Below are 14,616 nucleotides of genomic sequence, written 5' to 3' on the forward strand. Positions count from 1 at the left end.
AAAAAAAGAAATTTTAGCACAATAACTTTGTGTTCTGAGATTGAGTCTATATGATACTTGTATGCAAGTCATCAGGAAGATAGGACTAACAGGGTCATGTTGGATATGAAGTTATTTCTTTCCCTCCTTGCCTCCTTCCCTTTCTTCCTTCCTTTATGACATTTCATAATACTAGTAGATGCAAAAGACATACAAAAGAATTTGTTAATATGCTTAAGTCATTTCATGTTCATTAGTATTTTCTGAAATCAACTCTATAGGCAGTGAAATTTTTTTAGTTTAGGGATCTGTCCTTGCTTCTTAAAACACATAATATTATTATGCACTTATCACTGTTAACTCTAAGATGAATTAGCTATCCTTGAAGCTTACAGCTTCCTGGAAGCTCTTGTTCTACTTCATTTCATCTGGAAAATTTACTAAAGTTTTTTGCTTCATTTTTTGTGGTTTCTTTCATTTCGCCTAACCATCGAGCTGCTATCCATTATTTACCAACTTAACTGAAACCATTGAGATTTGTTAGTGATGGGCATATAATTGGTGTTGGTTACTGCCCTTTCATTTGAAAATGTGGAAGGCACACAGGGAGTACTCATGCCAATGCACAGAAGTCATATGTGATTTTTGTACATGGTTAAATCTACAAAAATATAGTAATTGATACTGCCAAATTAATCTCCAGTTTTTTTTACAGTTTCACTTTGGAGTGATCCTCCAAGGGATGGAAGGAAGCCAGCTATCAGTTAGCAGCAATTAATCTTGTAAGAGGTACCCCATCAAGTTGATATTTAGCTGCCTTTTAAACATTCAAAACCAATTGCAAAGGAAAATATGTTTTGCTAAACACTTGCTCTCCTGATTATAGCAGTGACTTTAGTGTAGTCTGATAACTTCATCTTGTGTACTTTTGGAGTCTTCTGGGAAATAACATCATCACACTCATTAATTGTGGATACAGTCACACCCAGGAGAATGTTTCTGATTATAGGCAGTGAATGAAGTCAACAAGTACTAAAAATAGTGAGCACAAATATTCTTGTACATTTTAGCATTGAAGAGACTATCAGCTACAATTTGGTGCATTATAACCTCCATCAGTTCAAGTATCATACATAATTCTCCATTCTTTGAGTATGAATGATGACATTAATAAATATACCGTTTTGACTTCTTCGCTAAAAGTATTCTGGCTTCCTGATCTCAGATCTTCCATGCTCATTTCTTAGCATGGATGTTATGACTCAATGACAACTTCATAATATTTTCTACAATTGCCTTTCACGTATACACTCTGATAATATGCAGGGAACATTTTCTATATTTTAATGCCTGGTACAATGCTGTACAAATAGAAGGGATCTAATAAATTTTTTCACTAGTATATACAAGCTGCGAGAAGAAAAAAGCTATAGTTTATGGACATTGATTAAACACTAATTCTTCACTTACTGATTACAAGAAAATGTATGGCTTAAATAGCTTTCCAGTTGCCTTTTTGTAGGATCATATTTGAAAATACAGACATTTCAATAGGCTAGAGTCTGAGGCTTAGTATTTAGTTCTTTATTTGACAGGACTATGAATCTTCTATGTACTTAGGGTTATTTTGGTAAACTATGGCTAAGTTGCTTTTATTATTATTTTGTACTTCTAAAGTAGAAGGCAAAAAGTCACTTTCATAAATTTTTTCTAGTAGAGTAAGAATACCATTTTAAATAGAGAGATCTCACATTCCTGTGGCATGACACGAACGGAGAGAATTTTAGCATCCCATGGCTAGACATTTTCTGGACCACTACAGGCATCTACCAAAGGCAAACTTGCTACTATTCAGTGGAGTAAGAGCCTCTCCATTGGGCCTTCTATGTCTCCTTACTGAAATAGGCAGAAAAGAGAAAAGAGGAGAAGAAAAAGGAAGAAAAACATTGAAAGTTGTTCCAACTATATATAAGCTTTGATAAAACCACAATGCTGTTGTGAGAGAAAGATGTGCAGAAACTCAATTCAACCACCACCATAAGGGCTGTTAGGGGGCTTTTGAAGATATTCAATAGCATTAAAAATGATACAATTAATAACATTAAAAACAATACTGTGGAAATTGACTCTGATTCTGGTAAACACTTCTTGAACAGCATATATTTCTGTTTTCAACATTCTTTCCCCAAACACAATTACCTCTGCTTCACCCATGACTGAGGACAGTATTGAGCTTTGCATCAACCTATTTTCCCTGGATGAGTCATATGTAAGAAGAGTAGGTGAGATAAGCCAGTAGAAGCCAATATATTAACTCATAGATTTCTGGAATTTGAGCTTTCCAAAAATGTTTAAAAAAAAAAAAAGACAAGAGTCTGCGTGTCATTTGGGGAATTCATGGCTTTACAGAAACAATAAAGTTGCTTTCAAACAATGAAGTGTAAATTGTCCACAAGTCATAGATCCAATACACAAATAAGTCACACAAAGAAACCTAAATTTAGCCAGGTATTGGTGGCTCATGACTGTAATCCTAGCTACTCAGGAGACTGAGATCTGAGGATTGTGGTTCATAAGCCAGACAAGGAAAGAAGGTCTGTGAAACTCTTATCTTCAACTAACTACCAGAAAACTGGAAAAGGAGTTATAGCTCAAAGTGGTAGAGTCCTAGCATTGAGCAAAGGAGCACAGGGACAGGGTTCAGGCTGTGATTCAAGCTATATGAACTACATAAACAAACAAACAAACAAACAAAAAACCCTAGCTAACTGTGCAATTCATTGAGACTGATGGTTAAGCAAAAATATAAAGTCATTATGAGATGCAATTTCTTTCTTTCTATTGTAAAAGTGATGTACAGAGGAGTAACAGTTACATAATTAAGGTAATGAATACCTTTCTTTATTAGTAATGATACCTCTCTCATTTTCTCTCACTTCACCCCTCATTCCCCTTCCCACCAAGTTGTAAAGTTAATTTCCAACATAATGCCTTGGTTCACCCTTTGTCCCATGGTTTCTATGATTACCCTTCCTTTTCCCCAGTCAGAAAAAAATAATATACAAGACAAAGGGTGCATAAATCAAAAATAGTGACAAGAAGAAATAAACCAAAAGGGGAAAAAAGAAAGAAGAAAAATAATTGCAAACAGTACACTAAAAAAAAAATCATTTAACTAGAGATACAGGTGGACCCATTGCAACAATGAGATGTACAAGTCACTATGTCGAAAAACGAACTTTACAACTTTGGTGGGGGGTGAGGGGAGGATCAGGTTGAGGGAGGGGGAGTATGGGAAGGGATGGAAAGGGGAAACAAAGATAAGGCAACAATGCTTGATAAGAAATGTACTTGTTATCTTGCCCATGTAATTGTAACTCCTCTGTATGGTATTCTCACAATAAAAACAAGAACAACAACAACAAAAACTCTCGTTTCCATTTCTTAGAGGTCATTTCTAGAAGCATCATTTTATATGGTCTTATGCAGGCAGCTGTTGAGCCATTGTGATCCTTTGCTAAGAATATCCTAGACATATTCTAGTTACTACAAATGAGGGAAACCATGCAGCCTATGTTTCTTTGGGTCTGGCTCACTTCACAATATTATTTTTTCCAAGTCTTTCCATATATATATCAGGTTCTTGATCCATTCATCTACTGAGGGGCACATCTGGATTGATTCCATATCTTAGCTATGGTAAATAATGCTGCAATGAACATAGTTGTGCTGGTAGCTTTAGTATGGATTTTTTGTGGTCATTTGGGTAAATGTCCAAAAGTGGGATTTCTGGGTAATAGAGGAGCTCTATGTCTGGTCTTCAACCATTTGGAATTGATTCTGGTGCAGGGTGATATATAAGGATTTAACTTCAGTTTTCTACCCATGTGTAGCCAATTCTGTCAGCACTGTTTGTGGAAGAGGCTGTCTTTCTTCCATCTGATGATTTTGGCTCCCTTATCAGAGATCAGGTGGCCATAGGTCTATGAGGTCATTTATTGGTCTCCAATTGTACTCCATTGGTCCACAGGCCTGTTCCTGTGCTAGTACAAAGCTGTTTTTATAACTTCAGTGTTGAAGTTTGGTATTGATATTTCTCCAGCACTGTTTTTCCTGCTAGGGATTGTTTTTGCTCTTCTAGGTCTTCTATTATTTTTGGATTGCTTCTTCTATTTCATTTAAAAGAATGTTGTTGGGATGTCAATGGGTATTGCATTGAATTTGTAGATAGTTTTTGGCAGTATTGCCATTTTCACTATGTTAATCCTCCCAATCCAGGAGCATAGAAGGTTTTTCCACTAGGAAATGCAGTTTCTATGCATATGTGAAAGATAAAGTACATTTATCTCACCATGTTCTACAGAATTAAATGATAGTACATCTAAGACAACAAATAAATATTCAGTGAATATGGTTTGCTTCTCTCTTGTGAATTGGTAAGGTGGATCAACTTTGAAAAGTGTCTGTTAAGAAGCACCCAAGTATTATATAAATGTTTATTTGAATTAGGGAAGGGAAGAGAAACAACAGAATCGTGAGACAAAGGATAAAGGGAGAACCTATGTAACAGCCATATACACAAGACACTATGTTGGAAATGATCTGTACAACTTGTAGAGGTGGGAGTAGGAGATAAATGAGGGAAGGGGTAACAAGTTTGACAAGAAATGTACTTATTACCTTACTTATACAACTGTAACACCTCTGTACATCACCTTGATAATAAAAATAACAAAAAAATAAAAGAAAATTAAACAAAACAAATTAAACAGAAGTTTGTGTTGTGCATGTGCAATACAGAAATATGCCTTGTAATCATATCCTATGGATGCTAAGTTTGTTAGTACTTGCAAAATGCTAGTGGAAGATGGAAGCATATTTAGATTCACCCTTTACAATGTCAAATTACTAGTTACATAAAAGAGTTGCTCGTTGGTGGTTGTCAGTGATGTTTTTAGTGGGCACTACAGTGAGTATGTATTGTATTAATTTCTACTATAACAATCTTTAGTATAAAGTTATCCTTTTAATATTTTCAATTTAAATGCTTAAAATGTGTGAAGCCCTGTGCTCAATCTCTATGCTTCCCCACTCCAAATAATTCCACAGTTCATTTTATGATATTTATGGAGAAATCCTACTTTACTTTTCTTCATTGAATGAATGGATTAATCATTTTCAACTTTTTCTAAGTGTTATAAAAAGCACTTAACCTTCTAGGAAGAAAATAGTTAATGATGTACTACTTTAAAACTAATGTGACATATGGTGAACAAAAATGACTACCATGAAGTAAACATTGTATTTTAATTGGTTAATTGTGCTTTTTAAATGATAGCTAATTAGCAAAGTGAAATGCTGTATAACAAAATCATCATTTTGTCACTTGCACAAAATTACAAGAGTCAGTCAATTGCCAAACCTAGATACATGCCCAAGTTTTTCTGATTCAAAGTTAACACTCATAGTCATTTGGGCTACATCCTTAAGAATTTGTCAAGGTATTCTGGTGGTTTTCTATCTTTTCATGGAAATTACTAGCATGGCTCATGAACCCAAGATTAGGCAACATGGAATTTTCTTCATTGTTTTTATTATTGGCATATAAAAAAGCAAAGCTATGCTTTGAAAACTTGAACTTTCCTTTTATCTTGCTTTCCTTATATAGTGAGTTTTGTATTTATCTATTACATAAGATATTCTGGAAGTTCAATTTGTGGAGCCTATTTTTAATTATTCATATTATTGAAAGTATTTTCTCTCTTTCTCTCTGTCTCTCTGTTTTCTCTTTTTTTGTTGGTTGTGGGGCTTGAGCTCTGGGCCTGGGCAGTATTCCTGAGTGCTTCAGCTCAAGGTGAGAGCTCTACTACTTGAGCCACAGTGTCACTTCCAGTTTTCTGGTGGTTAATTGGAGACAAGAGTCTCATGGACATGCCTTGCTCAGGCTGGCTTTGAAATGCAGACCTCAGATCTCAGCCTCCTGAGTAGCTAGGATTACAGGAATGAGCCATTGGCGCCCAGCTTTGCTCATTATTAATGCTACTATTTCTCCTACTACTCCTACTAATGATGCTATTATATTTCTAAAGACCAAACCCAGGGCTTTATACATGCTAAGCACACGCTCTGCATACCAAACCCCAATGAAAGCATCAAAAAACACAGACATGTGGACATGTGCAATAGACATATGGCCAATCAAAATAAATATCCGCTTTAAATAGGATATAGGTTGTGATAATAAATTTGTTTCCTACTTATAAAGATTAACATCAGCCTGGTGCCCATGGCTTACACCTGTAATCTTAGCTACTCAGGAGGCTGAGAACTGAGGATCAGGGTTGAACCCCAGCCCAGACAGAAAAGTCCAGGAGACTCTTATCTCCAATAAACCACCAGAAAACCGGATGTGGCACTGTGGCTCAAGCAGTAGAGTGCTCACCTTGAGCTGAACAGCGCAGGGACAGCACAAGGCCCACAGTTCAAGCCCCACGACAGAAAAAGAAATCTTTTTTCCCAATTTTTACTTAGCATTTCCAGTTGCTAAAGTAAAAAATATATATAATTAATATCTAATGTAAACAAAAATAAAGCTTTAATTAATTAATAAGCTAATATATTTGTAGTGCTTAGGTTAGAAATCTGCTACACCAAAGGCTTGATCACAGGTTTTAAAATAATGCAAAGATGGGGGCTGGGAAGGTGGCTCAGTGGTAGAATGCTTGCCTTGCAAGAATGAGGTCCGGGGTTTGATTCCTCAGCACCACATAAGCAGAAAAAGCCAGAAGTGGGACTGTGGTAGAGCACTAGCCTTGAGCTGAAGAGCTGAGGGACAGTGCCCAGGTCCAGAGTTTAGGCCCCATGACTGACAAAAATAAAAAAAGATAATAATAATTCTAGGATAATGTTACATATATAGAACAGTAAAACCAATGATGTTACAAACTGAGAAACAGGTATACCAGCAAATCAGTCTTTCTGTATGCTTTGTATCATAACTATTATGTAATAATTGGCTCCCTGTTTCTCTTAGTCATGACTAAATAGACAGAAGGAGTTGGCTATGTCTTTCTAGCACATCATCATTACAGATACCTCTTATTCTATAAGAAACACACTAATTATAACAATTTTAGTAGTTCTGTTTTTGTTTGGACTTTGAAAATAACTTTCAAAGAATAGAATAAACTTTTTCTATGTTTAGAATTTCCAGAATTTTGTTAAAGTAATATAGCACATCGATGTTCTAACTCAAATTCTAAGGCTTGTCTTTGAATGCTTTTCAGTCATCCTGAGAACAATGCTAGTGGATGTGTACCATAGAAACAACTAATCAAAAAGTCTTGGTAATATGCTTGGGCAGACAAATAACTTAAGATCTAAAAATTAGATAACAAATTTAAAGCCTTAGAAGACAAGGCTCATTACTTCCAACATTTTTTTTTACTCAAGGCTAAATAAGAAATATAGGTAAGATAGCTGAGAGGGATAATCCTGATTGTCACCTTAATTGAAATGAGAATGGCCCAGGAAATAAGTCAGCACACTGTGTGTGTACTCCTGACACAATGACCTGCCTCATATGTAGGTGGCATTCCATAGGGTAGAGGCTCAGATGGAATTAAAAAAGAAGGAAAAAGATATGCAATTAGATAATTTTTTTTCTCTGCTTCCTGGATGCCATGATATGAACTGTTCTCTTCTGCCATACTCTCTACACTAAGGTGGCGTCAAAATTCTGAAACTGAGCAAAATAAGCTGATCATCTATTAAATTGTTTCTATTGGGTATTTTGTACTAATGTATGGCACAGTGAGTTTGTAAAGAAACAGGAGCCGGAAGGTGTTTTCATCTTTTCTGCACCTTCACATCAAAGCAGATCCCAAGACCTTCCTTTAAGAGGTCATCTCATGAGCTCAGAGGAAAGGAGCTAATGAAAGTGGCACCAAGAGGTTCTTAAGAACCAACTGTGGCATAGCTTCCCACATTGCTTTCAGATTTGAAGTAAACAACAATGCATGGTGTCCTCAATTTACATTAACTTTGAAAACTAGCTTAAAGCTAGAAATGGTCTAAAAACTTTAGCGTTTTTAAAATGTGTGTTATTAACTACTATTTATGTACTTATTGATTGTGGGGTGCTGAGGACTGAACCCAGGGCCCTCCACTACTAAACTCCACATAACTAAACTATACCTCTGAGGCAACCTGCCAGCCCTTCAGGATTGTTCACTGAACAAGGAATACAACAGTATAATGGACCAAGTGTCAGGTGATCCTCAACATTTCACAGTTGCAAAAATTGATGTAAAATATATTCTAGACACTGTATCTTAAGTTTTAATTTTTATCAAGTATCTGCCAAGTTCTGGCTTTGTATTTCTCATTTTTCCCTGTCCCTTACTGGTTTTAATATATATTTTATTGTAAAATACTGTACAGAGGAGTTACAATTAAATGAGCAAAGTAATAACTCCATTTCCTTTGGAGCATTGTTAACCTCCTCCTTTGTTTTCCCCTACCATTCCTTTCCTCCCCATTTTCCAACACCTCCCTACCCTCCCAAGTTGTAAAGCTCCTTTTCAACATAGTGTCTTGTACATCTCATTGTTACAAAGGCTCAAACTGTATCCTTATTTAACTATGTTGTTATTTCCCTTCCCCTCTCCAAATTAGAAAAATGTATATACAAGATGCAGGGCGCCAGAATTAGATAAGGTGAAAACAGGGGTTATACCGTGGGGGAAGAACATACAAAAGAAACAAAAAAAAAGCTCATAGTACATTATACTTAAAAGAAAAACAAAACACTTGTGTCGTTATATTGGAGTTCATTTTGCTTAACATCATCTTATATGGTCATATGTATATAGCTTTTGGCATTTTCTGCTTGACCTAGACATAATCTAGTTATTGCAAATAAGGAAAACCATAAGACCTATGTTTCTTCGGGCCTGGCTTACTTCACAACATTATTTTTTCCAAGTCTTTCCATTTCCTAACAAAGGGGCAATGACATTCTTTCTGATGAATTCCATAGTATACACACACACACACACACACACACACACACACACACACACACATACACACACACATATACACACACACTATCTATCTATCTATCTATTCATATATCCATCTATCTATCTACCACATTTTCTTGATCCATTCATCTACTGAGGGGCATCTGGGTTGGTTCCATATCTTAGCTATGGTAAATAATGCTACAATAAACATAGTTGTGCTGGTAGCTTTAGTATGGCCTTGTTTGTGATCATGTGGATAAATGCCCAAAAGTGGGATTGCTGGATCATAGGGGAGCTTTTATGTAGTCTTCTGAGGAACCTCCATACAGCTTTCCAAGGTGGTTGAAGAAGTTTATACTCCCACCAACAATGCAGTAGGGTTCCCTTCTGGCCACATCCCCTCCAGCATCTGTTGTTATTAGAGTTCTTGATTATAGCCATTCTAACTGGGGTGAGGTAATCTCAATGTTGTTTTGATTTGCATTTCTTTTATGGCTGGAGAAGTTGAGCATTCTTTCATGTGTCTATTGGCCATTCTTATTTCCTCTTCAGAGAAGTTTCTCTGTAAGTCTTTAGCTCAGGTATCTATTGAGTAGTTTTTTCTTTGAGGATTTGTTGTTGGGGGAGTTAAATTTTTGAGTTCTAAGTATATTTTAGATATGAGACCCTTGTCCATTGTATGGCTAGTGAGATTTTATCTCAATCCATGGGCTTTCTACTAATCTTGCTAGCTATGTCCTTTGCCATGTAGAAGCTCTGCAATTCCATGCAATCCCATTTGTCCAGCCTTTCTTTTGTTCGTTGTGTTTCTGGTTGTCTATTAAGAAAATTTTGGACTGTGCCAAGGAGCCCTAGAGTTTCTCCTATTCCATCCTGTAATGTTTTCAGAGTGTCTGCTTTGACTCTGAGGTCTTTGACCCATTTGGATTTGTTTCTAGTGCAGAGTGATATATAAGGCTCTAGCTTTAGATTTCTACAGGTGTTGAAAGAATTTTGCCCGCACCATACGCTGAAAAGGCTGTCTTACTTCCATTCTATTTTTTAGCTCCCTTATCAAAGATTAAGTGGCTATATGTCTGTGGGTTCATTTCTGGGTTTTCAGTTCTATTCCTTTGGTCCTCAGGTCTGTTGTTGTGCCAGTACCAAGCTGTTTTGATTACTATTGCTTTGTAGTAGAGTTTTAAGTTTGGTTTGGATATTCCTCCAGCCACTGTTCTTTCTGCTAAGGATTGTTTTTTCTGTTAAGGATCTGTTTTTCCGGTCTTTTATTATTCCATATGAGTTTTTGGATTGCCTCTTCTATTTCATTGAAGAATGAGGTTGGAATATTGATAGGTATTGCATTAAATTTTCTGATAGCCTTTGACAGTATTGCTATTTTCAAGATGTTAATCCTCCCAATCCAGGAGCATGGGAGTTTTTCCACTTCCTAAGATCTGCTTTATTTTCACTTTTCAGTTTTTTAAATTTTTCATTATAGAGGGCCTTCACTTCTTTAGTTAACTTGTAGGTATTTTATTTTTTGTGGGACTATTACAAAAGGACTTGTCTTTCTGATATCAGCTGAGCTTTATTCATTGTTGATATACAGAAAAGCCATTGATTTTTGTGGGTTAATATTATACCCTGCTACTTTGCCGAAGTTTCGAATCAGCTTAAGTAATTTGGGAGTGGAGTTCATGGGTTCTTCAACTACAAGTCATGTCATCTGCAAAGAGGGAGAGTTTTACTTCATATTTCCCTATTTAGATTCCTTTATTGCTATAACTAGGTATTCTAATGCTAAATTGAAGAGAGGTGGAGAGAGTGGACATCCGTGTCTCATTCCTGAGTTTATAGGAAATGGCTTTAGCTTTTTGTCATTAAGTATAATGCTGGCTGTAGTTTTGTGATACACAGCCTTTATTATAATAAGGAATGTTTTATGGATTCCTAGTTTTTCCAGAGCCTGCATCATAAAGAGTTGTTGGATTCTGTCAAATGCTTTTTTTTTTTTGCTTCTATTTAGATAAGCATGTGGTTATTATCCTTACTCTTGTTGATGTGATGAATTATAATAAATCATTTGCATATATTGAACCAGTTTGCATCCCTGAAACGAATCTTGTTTGATTATGGTGTATGATTTCTTTGATGAGTTGTTGAAGTCAGTTGGCCAAAATTTTGTTGAGAAGTTTTGCATTTATACTCAGCAAAGTTATGGACCTATAGTTCTCTTTCTCTGAGGAGTCTATGCCTGGTTTGGAGATGAGGGTTATGATGACTTCATAGAAGGAGTTTGGTAGTGAACTTTCACTTTCAGTTTCATTGAAGTTGGAGGAGTATTCCTGTGAGCTCTGCTTTGAAGGCCTTGTAGAATTCTGTCTGGTAAATCCATCTGGTCCTGGGCTTTTCTTGGGTGAGAGGTCTCTTATTGTTGTTTCTATTTTGATGCTTGATATGAGTGTGTTAAATTGGTTTAAATCATCTTGGTTTACTTTCGGCATGTTGATATTTGCTAGAAAATTGTCCATTTCTTCCAGATTCTCAAACTTATTAGTATAATGATTTGAGAATTATTTCCTTATAAAGTTCTGAATCTTGGTTGTTTCTATGGTGATGTTTCCATCTCTGAGTCTGTTATTTCGGTGTATTCTCTTCTTTTTCTGATAAGATTTGCTAAGGGCCTGTCAATTTTGTTTCTTTTTTCTTTTCTTTTATTTGGGGGGGGGAGTCCGGTTGTGGGCCCTGAACTCTGGGCCTAGGTGCTGTCCCTCAGCTCTTCAGCTCAAGGCTAGCGCTCTACCACTTGAGCCACAGCACCACTTCTGGCTTTTTTCTTTTTGCTTACGTGGTGCTAAGGAATAGGACCCAGGGCCTCAGGCATGCAAGGCAAGCACTCTACCACTGAGCCACCTTCCCAGCCCCCTTGTTTATTTTTTCGAAGAATCAATTCTCTTTGTTTTATTGATTCTTTCTATGTTTTTAAAATTCTAATGCATTTAATTCTGATTTAATTTTAATTATCATCTAATGGATTGTGGTTTAGCTTGCTGCTCTTTTTCAAGGAGCTTCAGGTGTCTCATTAAATTGTTGGTTTCAGATCTCTCCAATTTGTTGATGTAGGAACTCAGAGCTGTAAACTTGCCTCTGAGTACTGCCTTTGCTCTGTCTTAGAGGAGCTGGTAATTTGAATTTCCTTTCTAATCCATTCCATGGCCCACTGGTGGTTCAACAGTTTGTTGTTTTGTCTCCACATGTTACAGGACTTTCTTTGGTGGCTTTTGGTGTTGAGTTCTAATTTCATTCCTTTGTGGTCTGAGAGAACGGAGGGCATAATTTCAATGTTTCTGAATTTGGACAAATTTGCTTTGTGACCTAAAATGTGGTCTATTTTGGAGAATGTTCTGTGTGCTGCTGAGATGAACATGTATTCTGATGCTGCTCGGTGAAATATTTGGTAGATGTCTATTAAATCTAGTTGATCTATGCAGTTGTTTAGATCTGAGGTTTCTCTATAGAGTTTTTGTCGAGTTGATCTAGCATGGAGGATAGTGGTTTTTTAAAGTCCCCAACAATTAATGTCTTTGGATCTATGTGAGATTTGAGGGAAAGTAGTGTTCCTTGGATAAATTTGGGTGCTCCATTGTTCGGTAAATAGATATTCAGAATTGTAATATCCTCCTGAAAGAGAGATCCCTTAAGTAATATGTAATTTGAAGTCTATTTTATCTGATGGTTGGATTGCAACTCCCACCTGTTCATGGGGACCATTTTCTTAGTAGATTTTATTCCAGCCTTTCACTTTCAGAATATGTTTGTGTTGTTGGACAAAGTATGTTTCCTGAAGGCAACAGATAGAAAGATCTTGCTTTTAGATCCAACTAGACAGTCTACATTTCTTAGGGAATGTTAGGACTGAGAGGTGTTTGGTACTTCCTGTCATGTTATTCACCTTCTTGGCGTCTGTACCAGCTGGGTTCTTCCTAGTCTTCTAGAATTCTCTGTTTGGGGGCTGTTTCTTGGCCCTTATTGTTCTCTTGTTAGTTTTCGATGTGTAGGACATCTTTAAGTATCTTTGGTAGGGCTGGTTTGGTGGAGATATATTGTTTCAATTTTTCTTTGCTATTGAAGGTTTTTATTTGACCTTCCATTATGGAAGGAGAATTTAGCTGGGTACAGTATTCTTGGTTGATAGCTGTTTCCGGCCATCCATGTCCACAGCCCATGACTATCTGTGGTCATCAGGATGAAGATTTCCACTCCTTGTCAGTTCTTGCTGGCGGTGAATAGAATCTGCTCACACATCACCAGTGGGGTTTTTGTCCCAGGCTCTCTCTGTTGATTTGGTGGCCACACTGTCAAGTGCTCAAATCTGTCTTCTTAACTAAGCTGCCTAGATTTTTCCTCTTTGTACTATGATGGCATACTTGGTGTGATTCTCTAGCCTAGGACTTTTCAGTCAAAACTCAAACTCCTTTCTATGTGAGAACCTGTTTAGCCCCAGCTTCTCCTCCACCATCTTCCTCCAGACTTCCCCTTTCTTTTCCTTTCTTGCCTTTCTTTTGGCTTTCTTTTTCATTCTTCCTTCCTTCTTCCCCTCTTTCTCACCTCTCCCTCCCTCCTTCTCTCCCTCCTTCTCTCCCTCCCTTCTTCCCTCCCTCCTTCTCTCCCTCCCTCTGTCCCTCCCTCCCTCCGTCCCTTCCTTCCTTCCTTCCTTCCTTCCTTCCTTCCTTCCTTCCTTCCTTCCTTTCTTTCTTCACTCCTGCCCTCCTTCCTGCCTTCCTGATTTCTGGCCTTCCGTACTGTACAGGAAATGAACTTAGGGTGTGGGTGATGTCCTGTAGCTTTTTTTGCTTAAGGTTTAAACTTTACCATTTGGGCTACAAGCTGTACTTCTGGAATTTCTCTGGTTAATTGGAGAAAAGGGTCTCACTGATTTTTGCTGGGTTGGATCTGAACTGTGATCCTCAGATCACAGTCTCCTGGGTATTTAGCATTGCAGGTGTGAGACACCAGCACCTGGCTCATCTTTTCCTTTCTTGAAGACTTCTATGCCATTCTGCTTAAAATCAAGAATTTTTTCATGGGTGTTCATTTTGAATGATGACTTTAATGTTTCCATTATGTTAAACTGGCAAAAAATTAAAAAGAAAATTCACCAAATACCATCCATTATTTCCCAGTATATATACCATGCATTATTTCCCAATATTTATTTCCTTTTCTTTCCTTCTGCTTATCTGTCCATTCGTGTTGATATACTTTGTTTACTTAGTCATATTGGTTGAATACAATTCCATTCTTTGAACCCTTAGAGTATACAATTCTCTGTGGCTTTATTGAGCTTCTCAGAGTAATGTCAGATTTGTTTATTTCATGGTTCTCTATGGAGAAGTTCAATTTAAATCATAAGGTTTAAGATAAACAGGAATAAGTACACCTATATACTATATTTAATATTTTACATGAAAATAAAGGGTACCATGATTTTAATGGTTAAGTAATTCTATAGGCCCAGACATGTACATGTGAACAGAATCTTTATTCTGATAGTGAAGTAAAGACAATCAGACTCAATTTACCTCTGTTTGCCTTATCCTCTCTTTAATGTGCATTTTTTATATGG

This window comes from Dipodomys spectabilis, unplaced genomic scaffold (genome assembly GCF_019054845.1).
Source record: "Dipodomys spectabilis isolate Male_0828 unplaced genomic scaffold, ASM1905484v1 ptg000174l, whole genome shotgun sequence".
Taxonomy (NCBI): domain Eukaryota; kingdom Metazoa; phylum Chordata; class Mammalia; order Rodentia; family Heteromyidae; genus Dipodomys; species Dipodomys spectabilis.